This window comes from Xiphophorus couchianus, chromosome 8, assembly GCF_001444195.1.
Source record: "Xiphophorus couchianus chromosome 8, X_couchianus-1.0, whole genome shotgun sequence".
Classification (NCBI taxonomy): Eukaryota; Metazoa; Chordata; class Actinopteri; order Cyprinodontiformes; family Poeciliidae; genus Xiphophorus; species Xiphophorus couchianus.
The window spans coordinates 1,311,953-1,323,489 of NC_040235.1; the positions used below are offsets into that span (position 1 = coordinate 1,311,953).

Sequence of the window (11,537 nt, forward strand, 5' to 3'; positions counted from 1 at the left end):
TTCTGGAGATTTATCATCACACCTTAAAAACTGTTGAGAAACTCGTGAAGAGTCTCACCTGAAGGTTTCTGATCAGAAAACAGTTTTTAATCTTAACACATTTGATCCCTGAAGATCCTGTTCAAAGTCTGGAAAGTCTGGGATTGTTTTAGGATTTTCTTCCTCTGGATAAATTTAAAATCATTTATATTTCCAGACTTTATTTCCTCTTTAAACGTTTCATGTTTTTCCTTCTTGGTTTGTGATGTAGATTCGTAGTAATCTATATTATTTATATTTTAAATGACAGAGACATCATCCTATTAATTTAGATTAATTAATTACATCATTTTTTAACTCAATGATGCAAGTAATCACATTTTTTTTCTGACTGGAACCTTTGAATTTGCTTGTTTCTGGTACGCCCTTAAATCTGACGCTAACAAAGATGGAGGACGAAGCTGGTCCTTTTGACCCGCTGGGCTTTAATTTCGGATTCTAACCGATCTGATTGGAAGCTGGAAAACAGTCCGGATGTGTTGAAGTTGTGCTAAACGGAGTTAGCCTTTCTGAAGCAATGCTAGCCTAAAATAGCATCTCAATGCTAAACATGTAGCAGCTAATGCTAACGTAGCGTCCACAGTCCAGATTTCAGAAGCTCAGTGAATGAAACTTGGTTCCAATCTGATGGATGAACAACAGATTAAAAACTATAAATATCTTCAGCTCATATTTCTATTTATTCAATAATTTACCAGAAAAAAATACTATTGAAAATGTTACTCAACTAAAATTGAGTAAAATAGTTAAAACTTTTAGATAAAATGAACAACTGAAACATTAAAGTTTTCTGGATTAGAGAACCGAGCATAAAATATTTTCTAATATTTTGATGTTTTTAATCCAGAATGCGCCGCAGCACTCCGATGTTTTCTTACTCATTCTGCTGCAAGTCGGCTCAATGTTGACGCGCAAGACGTAACCGGTAAAATCCGGTTTAGGATTTTCAAAATAAAACATCTGGAAGTAGTTCATTATTTCTTGCGCGGCCCGGTACCGGTCCGCGGCCCGGTGGTTGGGGACCACTGCTCTACGGTGCTCTGGACCTTTTCCTCTCATTTTCATCACATCAGCTGTTTGATCCGATTGTAACGTTTTTGTTTTAATCGTGTTAAATTTTAAATCACCAGAAACAGGAAGAACGATCCCTAAAGAACCGTCACTGACTTCCATCGGGACCAAAACCAAACAGAAACACAAAACTCAGACAATAACAACAAACCGTAAAAAAAACATCAATCGCTCCAAATCTGTGGTTTATAAACTATTGTTTGCAGCAGCAACAGGTGGGGGAGGGGCAGCGCTGCGTTAATCAAACCTCTCCCTCTCCAGCTGAAGGACTTTACAGTTTACTGTTGCCTCAGGATTATTGATCAATTATTAATCAATAAAAATAGAGAAAGCTAAAATAATTGTACAGAATGGTTTGGACTGAACTAATGAAGCTAATAAGAGATTTTAATTTTTAATAAACCTTCCTTGGGTTTTATTTTGTGTAGTTCTACATGAAAATGATCAAATATTAACCATCTAGGAAAAAATGCTCTAATATTGGTGAATAATTAAAAAGTGTTAATTTCTTTATGTTTTGGTCTCCTAGCAACCGCAGACCTCAGATGGAGAGTGGAAAATGAAAACCAGAGTTTTTCCATCGGAGGTTTTCTGGAGGTTTCTCTGTGTTTTGGATAAAACCCAGATTTATTGCAGAAACGTTGGTTATGTTCTCGCTGCATGCAGAGATTTCCCGATAAGCGTTTATTGTTCTGCTAACACAAAGCAGCCAAACTGAGCGACGTGTGTAATATTTCCTCAGAATGTGGCTGTTTTTGTTATTTATGAGGATTGTTTGGCGTTTAGACGAATCAGAGTTTTTACAAACCTCTGAAAACAAACAATAAAGTTATTATATTCAGCCGTCAGATGGAAAACGGCCCTGCAGCTTTCAGAGCGGCTCCTGGTCGCCCCAACGCCGCCGCCGCCGTGTGTGTGTGTGAAGGATTAACAGCGGAGTGTGTGAGTGGGATTATATGCTGACTGCACTTGTGTGTGTTCGAACAATAGGGGCGGGGTGACGGTTCTCCAAAATGTCCTTAAAGCGTGTTGAACCCCTGTAAGACTTTAATCTGCTATAAATTATAATTTAATTAGTCGGTCTGAATAAGAAAGTGCAGAGAGGGTGTGTGTGTGTGTGTGTGTGTGTGTGTGTGTGTGTGTGTGTGTGTGTTTATATTACAGAATGAGGACCTTTCTGGTTTATTTGTTAACTTTCTGGGGACCAAAGCTGCTCTTAAAGCGGCGGACTCGATTTATGGATTACAGGTTTGTTTTAGAGGATTATCGTGGATTAAGTTTAAGTTAAATTTACACAAAATCAAAAGATTCCCTGCACTTTTTCCCGCTAAGAACTGCAGGGAATCTGTACTTAAATATGAGTTTATTGCACATTTCCAGCTAAAATGGTAAAAAAATAAACGTTTAACGTGTTTAAGTGATGCTGACTCCCACCTCCAGGTGGCAGTGTTTCATATCAATGTGGCGAGAAACAAAAATCTAATTAATATATTTTTGTTGACTTTTTTGAAAATCTTTTTTCTTCTATATGCTATGATGGAGTATTAGGAAAAGGCTAAGAAAAAAACTCTAATTATAACAATAAAATCGTAATAAAATGAGAACAAACTCATAATATTACAAGAATAAAGTTGGAAAAATATTGCAAAACATTAAAAAGTTGTTTTACTACAACATGATAATACAAGGAAAAGTAATAAGTTTTTATGTTATTACAAGAATAACTTAAAAATGTTGTAATAATATGAGAATAAAGTTTTAGTATTGCAAAAAAAGTTGTGATATTCGGAGGATGAAGTAGAAAGATTATAACTGTTTAATTAAAAATAAAAATTAAACTGTTAAATAGTGAAATTTTGCCATTTTACAAATAAGTAATTACATCATCATTTAACACATTGTAATAATGTTATTACTTTAATCATAGCCTGGCACTAATACTGTTATAACACGAAGCTTTTGGAAGAAGTTTAATGAACAAAAACATCAACAAATTCCTGGTCAATATTTCTAAATTAGCGCCACAAAATAAAAATAAAATAAGAAAAATAATCCTGAAATCCTGGAGGAACTTTGACATAAATGAAGTCCTGATGTAAAAATGTAAAAGTGTTTTAAAGTTTCAGTGAATCCAGAGACAGATAAACTTGATCTTCTAGATTAATCTCAAGCTTTTTGGCTGGAAGACGAGCTGAGCGGATCTGCGGCGCCTGAGAGGCAGAAGAAAAGCTTTCCACACGTCCAGGTTTTACACGCTGCGAGTTTTTGGCCCGTCTGCGTTTGCTTTGGGGGACTTCCAGGGCCGCAGGGGGCCCTCCGGACTCACAAAGACCCAGCAGGGCAGCAGATTTGTGGCCAGGCTGAGCCTGCCAAGCCCAGTGAATCCTCTGGAGGATCAGAACCACCATCTGGACCCGCAACACACACACACACACACAATACCTATTGTTTCATCCTGGAGTTTAACTAAACTCTCCTCAGCTCTGCTCATAATAAACAGATTTAGTCAGAATTCCCTTTTTAGTTGTTTTATTGGTTTCTGTGATGAATTATTGGGACCATTTGAAACTTTATGGACACTGAGGAGAAAATCTGAAAACTCTTTACAAAAATAACACATAGATGGTCTGTAATGTTGAAGTTGTACCACTGCAAGAACAAAACGTAATGATGTCCAAACTGCTGCAAAAGTTATCTCATTTCTGAAGTCAGAAATTTGTAATGAAAAACACCAGAAATGGTCAATTTAATCTGGATATTTTCCAGGTTAAATGTAAAGTGTAACAAGCCCCGCCCCCAGGACAAATTTAGAGACGTTCTACCGAAGGGGGCGGAGCCAGGAGACACCGAGGGGCGTGGCCAGGTGTGGAGATGAGCCACGCTTCCTGTTCCATCTCCTGACTCGCCACTAGGGGGCGTGTGTCTGGCTGAGATGGGTTTATAACCCAAACCAGGGCTGAGTTACTTAAGAATCACTAGGAAAATGCACCTGCAGTACCACCGCTCAACCCAAAGAGGGCAGCACTGAGATGGTTTGAGGATAAAATATTGCAGAATTAAACAAATTTACACAGAAATGTCTAAATTTGCAGAGAAACACAAAGATAGCACAAATTCTGACGGTTTATCTGCCAACGAAAGTTGATTTGGGGTTTAGTTACACTTTAGGTTCCTGAATCAGGTCAGCAGGTTTTGCACAGAAACAGATGGGGGAGGGGCAGAACTGCATGGCTGGAAATTCTTAACGAAGTTAAAAATATCAGGAAATAATTAAAATCTTTTTTTTCTAGTAAATTGTGTTGTTTGAGTCAGAAGGTGGAATTGAGGAACATTTCTTCTCTAATGTTTTATGATTTCAGTTGAAAATAAATCATATTTTTGAAGATTTTTGGCCTCAGTGACACAAAGGTTTGCACATCACTGATTCAGAGACTCCATGAACTCAGACTAAACGAGTCTGGGGGATAATTAGTCATAATTTCTTCTGGTTAATCAGTGAAAAGATTAAGACGTTGCATCAGAACCGGCCTGTTAAACGGAGCTGCTGTGGAGCAGAGAGGCCCGCGGCTCTGGTTCTGTTGGTTTTATCTACTGATCCTGTAGCGAGACGACAGAAAACAATATTAAGAGAAAAACAAACAGTTTTAAATTCGTTTTATCAGCATAAACGCCTCGTAGTTCCTCTGCTGTGATTCATCTCTGCAGAGTTAAACTCGTTACGGGGTAAAAAATCAGAGACAAGAACTGATTCAGGCCTTTTTAGGATTTCTATGGACTTTAATTAAGACACACACACACACATGCCCCCCCACACACACACACCTCACACACACACCCACGCGCAGTGGCTAATCCATATGGGTCTCAGATTGAGTGCTGTGTGGGTATCAGGTGTTCTTCTTCTCCTTTGTTCTCTTCATCCTTTCACTTTCTTCCCAACAAAAGGCGTTTAATGAACTGCTGCAGGATGGGCGGCCATCTTTTCTGAGCCGCAGGAAGTATCACAGCGACCAATTACTCTTCCTCACGGAGCGGCTCAGGGAAACGCTGCCGGTCAGAGGCAGAACGTGTTCTTCAATCCGCCCACAGTCACTGCAGGACAGAGTCAGTCTGTTTGTAGTGACCAGCAGGATCCAGGGTCAACAGCACTGCTACTGCCCCCTACAGGCTGCTGCCGTCATTACATAACTAAACTTTGAGCTAAACTGGCCTGCTTACCTTTATTAATGACTCTATTAATGTTTTCATGAACCAGAAACTGTTGAAACCCAACAGTTTGATGAAAACTAGATGGAAATGAAGTTTATTGGGTCAAAGTTCTAAGATTCAGCTCAGTTGTTCAGTAGAAAATGTTTTTTCTTTCAGTATTGACCTGATGTCTCTTTCTGAGTCGTCTTGCTCAGACATTAGATCTGACATCAGCTCCTCACAACCTGACATGAGGTCAAGGTTCAACATGTCTGTCAGAGAGGGAGACGTGTCTGGGCTTCTTTCCATCCTCAGGTCAGAGACTTCAGTTATAGAAACAAAACGCTTTAGATTTAACTTGGACTCTTGGTCTGAGACTCGAGTCTTACTGTGTGTTCACACCAGAAAAGTTCTTTGTTTTGGACCAAAACCAGATTTTATTTTTGTCATTTGTGCTTTTTTTTTCAAACGGACTGTAATTTGTAAACAAAACCAGGTGGGTGACGAGTTTTACTCCCATTGGGCAGAAATGAAGGAACATCAGGAGGCCAACCAACGGCCCAACATGGGTCCTGATGTGTTCCTGCTGAATCGTTGGTTGTTTTCCGGTTGTGTTCCTGTTGAATCGTTGGTTGTTTTCTGGTTGTGTGTTTTCTGGTTGTGTTCCTGCTGAATTGTTGGTTGTTTTCTGGTTGTGTTCCTGCTGAATCGTTGGTTGTGTTCCTGCTGAATCGTTGGTTGTGTTCCTGCTGAATCGTTGGTTGTTTTCTGGTTGTGTTCCTGTTGAATCGTTGGTTGTTTTCTGGTTGTGTTCCTGTTGAATCGTTGGTTGTTTTCCGGTTGTGTTCCTGCTGAATCGTTGGTTGTTTTCTGGTTGTGTTCCTGTTGAATCGTTGGTTGTTTTCTGGTTGTGTTCCTGCTGAATTGTTGGTTGTTTTCTGGTTGTGTTCCTGTTGAATCGTTGGTTGTTTTCTGGTTGTGTTCCTGTTGAATCGTTGGTTGTTTTCTGGTTGTGTTCCTGCTGAATCGTTGGTTGTGTTCCTGCTGAATCGTTGGTTGTTTTCTGGTTGTGTTCCTGCTGAATCGTTGGTTGTGTTCCTGCTGAATCGTTGGTTGTTTTCTGGTTGTGTTCCTGCTGAATCGTTGGTTGTTTTCTGGTTGTGTTCCTGTTGAATCGTTGGTTGTTTTCTGGTTGTGTTCCTGCTGAATTGTTGGTTGTTTTCTGGTTGTGTTCCTGTTGAATCGTTGGTTGTTTTCTGGTTGTGTTCCTGTTGAATCGTTGGTTGTTTTCTGGTTGTGTTCCTGTTGAATCGTTGGTTGTTTTCTGGTTGTGTTCCTGCTGAATCGTTGGTTGTGTTCCTGCTGAATCGTTGGTTGTTTTCCGGTTGTGTTCCTGTTGAATTGTTGGTTGTTTTCCGGTTGTGTTCCTGTTGAATCGTTGGTTGTTTTCCGGATGTTTTCCAGTTATGTGTTTTCTGGTTGTGTGTTTTCTGGTTGTGTTCCTGTTGAATCGTTGGTTGTTTTCCGGTTGTGTTCTTGTTGAATCGTTGGTTGTTTTCCGGTTGTGTTCCTGTTGAATCGTTGGTTGTTTTCTGGTTGTGTTCCTGCTGAATCGTTGGTTGTTTTCCGGTTGTGTTCCTGTTGAATCGTTGGTTGTTTTCTGGTTGTGTTCCTGTTGAATCGTTGGTTGTTTTCTGGTTGTGTTCCTGTTGAATCGTTGGTTGTTTTCTGGTTGTGTTCCTGCTGAATCGTTGGTTGTTTTCCGGTTGTGTTCCTGTTGAATCGTTGGTTGTTTTCTGGTTGTGTTTCTGTTGAATCGTTGGTTGTTTTCTGGTTGTGTTCCTGCTGAATCGTTGGTTGTTTTCTGGTTGTGTTCCTGCTGAATCGTTGGTTGTGTTCCTGCTGAATCGTTGGTTGTTTTCCGGTTGTGTTCCTGTTGAATCGTTGGTTGTTTTCCGGTTGTGTTCCTGCTGAATCGTTGGTTGTTTTCCGGTTGTGTTCCTGCTGAATCGTTGGTTGTTTTCCGGTTGTGTTCCTGCTGAATCGTTGGTTGTTTTCCGGTTGTGTTCCTGTTGAATCGTTGGTTGTTTTCTGGTTGTGTTCCTGCTGAATCGTTGGTTGTTTTCTGGTTGTGTTCCTGCTGAATCGTTGGTTGTTTTCTGGTTGTGTTCCTGTTGAATCGTTGGTTGTTTTCCGGTTGTGTTCCTGCTGAATCGTTGGTTGTTTTCCGGTTGTGTTCCTGCTGAATCGTTGGTTGTTTTCTGGTTGTGTTCCTGCTGAATCGTTGGTTGTTTTCCGGATGTTTTCCAGTTATGTGTTTTCTGGTTGTGTGTTTTCTGGTTGTGTTCCTGTTGAATCGTTGGTTGTTTTCTGGTTGTGTTCCTGTTGAATCGTTGGTTGTTTTCTGGTTGTGTTCCTGCTGAATCGTTGGTTGTTTTCTGGTTGTGTTCCTGCTGAATCGTTGGTTGTTTTCTGGTTGTGTTCCTGTTGAATCGTTGGTTGTTTTCTGGTTGTGTTCCTGCTGAATCGTTGGTTGTTTTCTGGTTGTGTTCCTGCTGAATCGTTGGTTGTGTTCCTGCTGAATCGTTGGTTGTTTTCTGGTTGTGTTCCTGCTGAATCGTTGGTTGTGTTCCTGCTGAATCGTTGGTTGTTTTCTGGTTGTGTTCCTGCTGAATCGTTGGTTGTTTTCTGGTTGTGTTCCTGCTGAATCGTTGGTTGTTTTCTGGTTGTGTTCCTGCTGAATCGTTGGTTGTTTTCCGGATGTTTTCCAGTTATGTGTTTTCTGGTTGTGTGTTTTCTGGTTGTGTTCCTGTTGAATCGTTGGTTGTTTTCCGGTTGTGTTCTTGTTGAATCGTTGGTTGTTTTCCGGTTGTGTTCCTGTTGAATCGTTGGTTGTTTTCTGGTTGTGTTCCTGTTGAATCGTTGGTTGTTTTCTGGTTGTGTTCCTGCTGAATCGTTGGTTGTTTTCCGGTTGTGTTCCTGTTGAATCGTTGGTTGTTTTCTGGTTGTGTTCCTGTTGAATCGTTGGTTGTTTTCCGGTTGTGTTCCTGCTGAATCGTTGGTTGTTTTCCGGTTGTGTTCCTGCTGAATCGTTGGTTGTTTTCCGGTTGTGTTCCTGCTGAATCGTTGGTTGTTTTCCGGTTGTGTTCCTGCTGAATCGTTGGTTGTTTTCCGGTTGTGTTCCTGTTGAATCGTTGGTTGTTTTCTGGTTGTGTTCCTGCTGAATCGTTGGTTGTTTTCTGGTTGTGTTCCTGCTGAATCGTTGGTTGTTTTCTGGTTGTGTTCCTGTTGAATCGTTGGTTGTTTTCCGGTTGTGTTCCTGCTGAATCGTTGGTTGTTTTCCGGTTGTGTTCCTGCTGAATCGTTGGTTGTTTTCTGGTTGTGTTCCTGCTGAATCGTTGGTTGTTTTCCGGATGTTTTCCAGTTATGTGTTTTCTGGTTGTGTGTTTTCTGGTTGTGTTCCTGTTGAATCGTTGGTTGTTTTCTGGTTGTGTTCCTGTTGAATCGTTGGTTGTTTTCTGGTTGTGTTCCTGCTGAATCGTTGGTTGTTTTCTGGTTGTGTTCCTGTTGAATCGTTGGTTGTTTTCTGGTTGTGTTCCTGCTGAATCGTTGGTTGTTTTCTGGTTGTGTTCCTGCTGAATCGTTGGTTGTGTTCCTGCTGAATCGTTGGTTGTTTTCTGGTTGTGTTCCTGCTGAATCGTTGGTTGTTTTCTGGTTGTGTTCCTGCTGAATCGTTGGTTGTTTTCTGGTTGTGTTCCTGCTGAATCGTTGGTTGTTTTCTGGTTGTGTTCCTGCTGAATCGTTGGTTGTTTTCCGGATGTTTTCCAGTTATGTGTTTTCTGGTTGTGTGTTTTCTGGTTGTGTTCCTGTTGAATCGTTGGTTGTTTTCCGGTTGTGTTCTTGTTGAATCGTTGGTTGTTTTCCGGTTGTGTTCCTGTTGAATCGTTGGTTGTTTTCTGGTTGTGTTCCTGCTGAATCGTTGGTTGTTTTCCGGTTGTGTTCCTGTTGAATCGTTGGTTGTTTTCTGGTTGTGTTCCTGCTGAATCGTTGGTTGTTTTCCGGTTGTGTTCCTGTTGAATCGTTTATTGGTTGGTTTGTTTCACTGTGTGCTCCTGTTTAGACGTCAGCAGGTAACCTTCCGCTACACGAGGAGCCTCCTGTTCTCCTCCTCCTGCCTCAGATCTCTGCTTAAGGCTGCATTCCTGATCAGACAGAACAACTGGGATTAAGTTTCTACCCTAATGAGCGTAAGTTCTCCCCAGGGATTACCTCCTGTTTCTTCTCCTTTCATCCTTCCTGTAACGGAGCGCCGTTGCTGGCCGAGCTGAATTATTTACAGCTTTATAACAACTTCCCGCTGCGTTCTGACTTGATTTAACCTCAGATCTACACGTCCAGCAGCTGCGATTACAGCCCGTCTGAGGAGTGAATGGCAACGATTTAGGATCTCCTGCTGGCAGAGAAAGTCTCAAAGTTGCAACCAATAGTCCATCTGGGTCATTATGCAACAAAAAGTCTGATTTTAGCTGTAAATAATTGTTTTTTAACAAAACTAATCATTTAGGCCAACATTACCAAGTCTGATTGTCAGGAAAATAACCAAATAGCTCAGTCTGATAAGTCTTAGTTATTAAAATTAAATAATATATGAAGTTCAGCACTGTTGTTTTTGGAACTGCATGAAATTAACAGATAATTGCTCTAAAATATACAAGAGTTTATTTACAAAATGAAATAATTATGAAATAACTCGACTAACCATGAGATTGTTTTTATTCCTCACACAGCAACACTCAATTATAGAGCATGAAATAATCAGAACATGATCTGCAGTCACATCAGAGTCTGATATAAATATCTAGGATTAAATGTTTCAAGTTAATGCAAAGCAGAAGTGAAGATGAGCATTATTTTTGAAAAAGTAATTTGTTGGATTAGAAATCAATAAACATGTAGATAATTGATTTTTAATCAATTGATCAATCATTGCAGTATTGGATCTAATGTACTATTAGCATTAGCATCTAGCTTTTAGCTATTGAGAATTCGGGACATTTTAGCAGGTTGTGGTTATTCTGTGTAGCTCATGTTGTAAACACAGATTGTTTGATTAAAATGATCAATTATCAGTAAATATTCAGTTTATCCCACAGGATTTGTGTCCAACACAAACAGTAAAATGGATAATCAAACAATATTCAGATTATCAGGAGGCAATTTATCATTCTGAAGAATCTGGGAGATTCCAATGAACAAAGTAGCTTAGCATAGTGGTTAGCTTAGCGTCAGATGTTTTTTAGAGAACGAGCGAACAGTTAGCCATATGACCAGCACCCATTAGCTCTGCGTCTAGCACCCATTAGCTAGCTCGGCGGCTAGCACCCATTAGCTAGCTCTGTGGCTAGCACCCATTAACTAGCTCTGCGTCTAGCACCCATTAGCTCTGCGTCTAGCACCCATTAGCTAGCTCGGCGGCTAGCACCCATTAGCTAGCTCTGTGGCTAGCACCCATTAACTAGCTCTGCGTCTAGCACCCATTAGCTCTGCGTCTAGCACCCATTAGCTAGCTCGGCGGCTAGCACCCATTAGCTAGCTCTGTTCTGTTCATTGAGCTGCAGCTGTCGGTTGTGTTTTCATGGCGTTTTTTCTCTTTCCAGCTCTGGACTGAATATTTACACCAGAAAGACGATTTAAGTGTCAGAATCTGATTTCTGCTGAATCTTTATCCAGATCACTTCCTTTATCTCTGGTTTCACTCAAACTTGTCATCCAACTGTTCTTTTTCTCCAAAGTATAAAGAAATGAGGAATTTAATGATAGATATGGTGAAATATGTGAATAAAGAAGCATCTCATTTTAAAAAATCCCAGTGATTTCTTATGAAAGTGTAGTCTCCTGTGTTTTCCTGCTTGTTGCCTCATTCCTGGCTTCCTGTGCGAAGCCAACTTGGCGTCTGTTTAGTCGGCACAGAAAGCTGCTTATGAAGCTGAGATGCCAGAAACTGTCAGCCGGAGCCGACATGACTGATAAATATAACCCACCTGAGATAAAATACTCTCACAGCTGAATAAACCCGGCTTAAAGTTATGAGTAGGTATTAATTTATGAACTCGATCAATCTGAATGATGAGAAAATAAAACTGAATTCACCAGAAATATCCTCGGCTTTTCTTTTATTATTTTCTCTTTAAGATGCAAACTGGCAGAACAAACTGTGTTGCTGAAATCAGACCCAGTTT

At 40.4% G+C, this 11,537-nt stretch overlaps 1 protein-coding gene across 2 annotated transcripts in view; it reads left to right on the top strand.

The window, feature by feature from the left end:
• The window catches only part of dcc (DCC netrin 1 receptor), a 158,740-nt gene that overhangs the window by 13,929 nt on the left and 133,274 nt on the right, over positions 1 to 11,537 (top strand). The gene's annotated exons all lie outside the window — the stretch shown is intronic.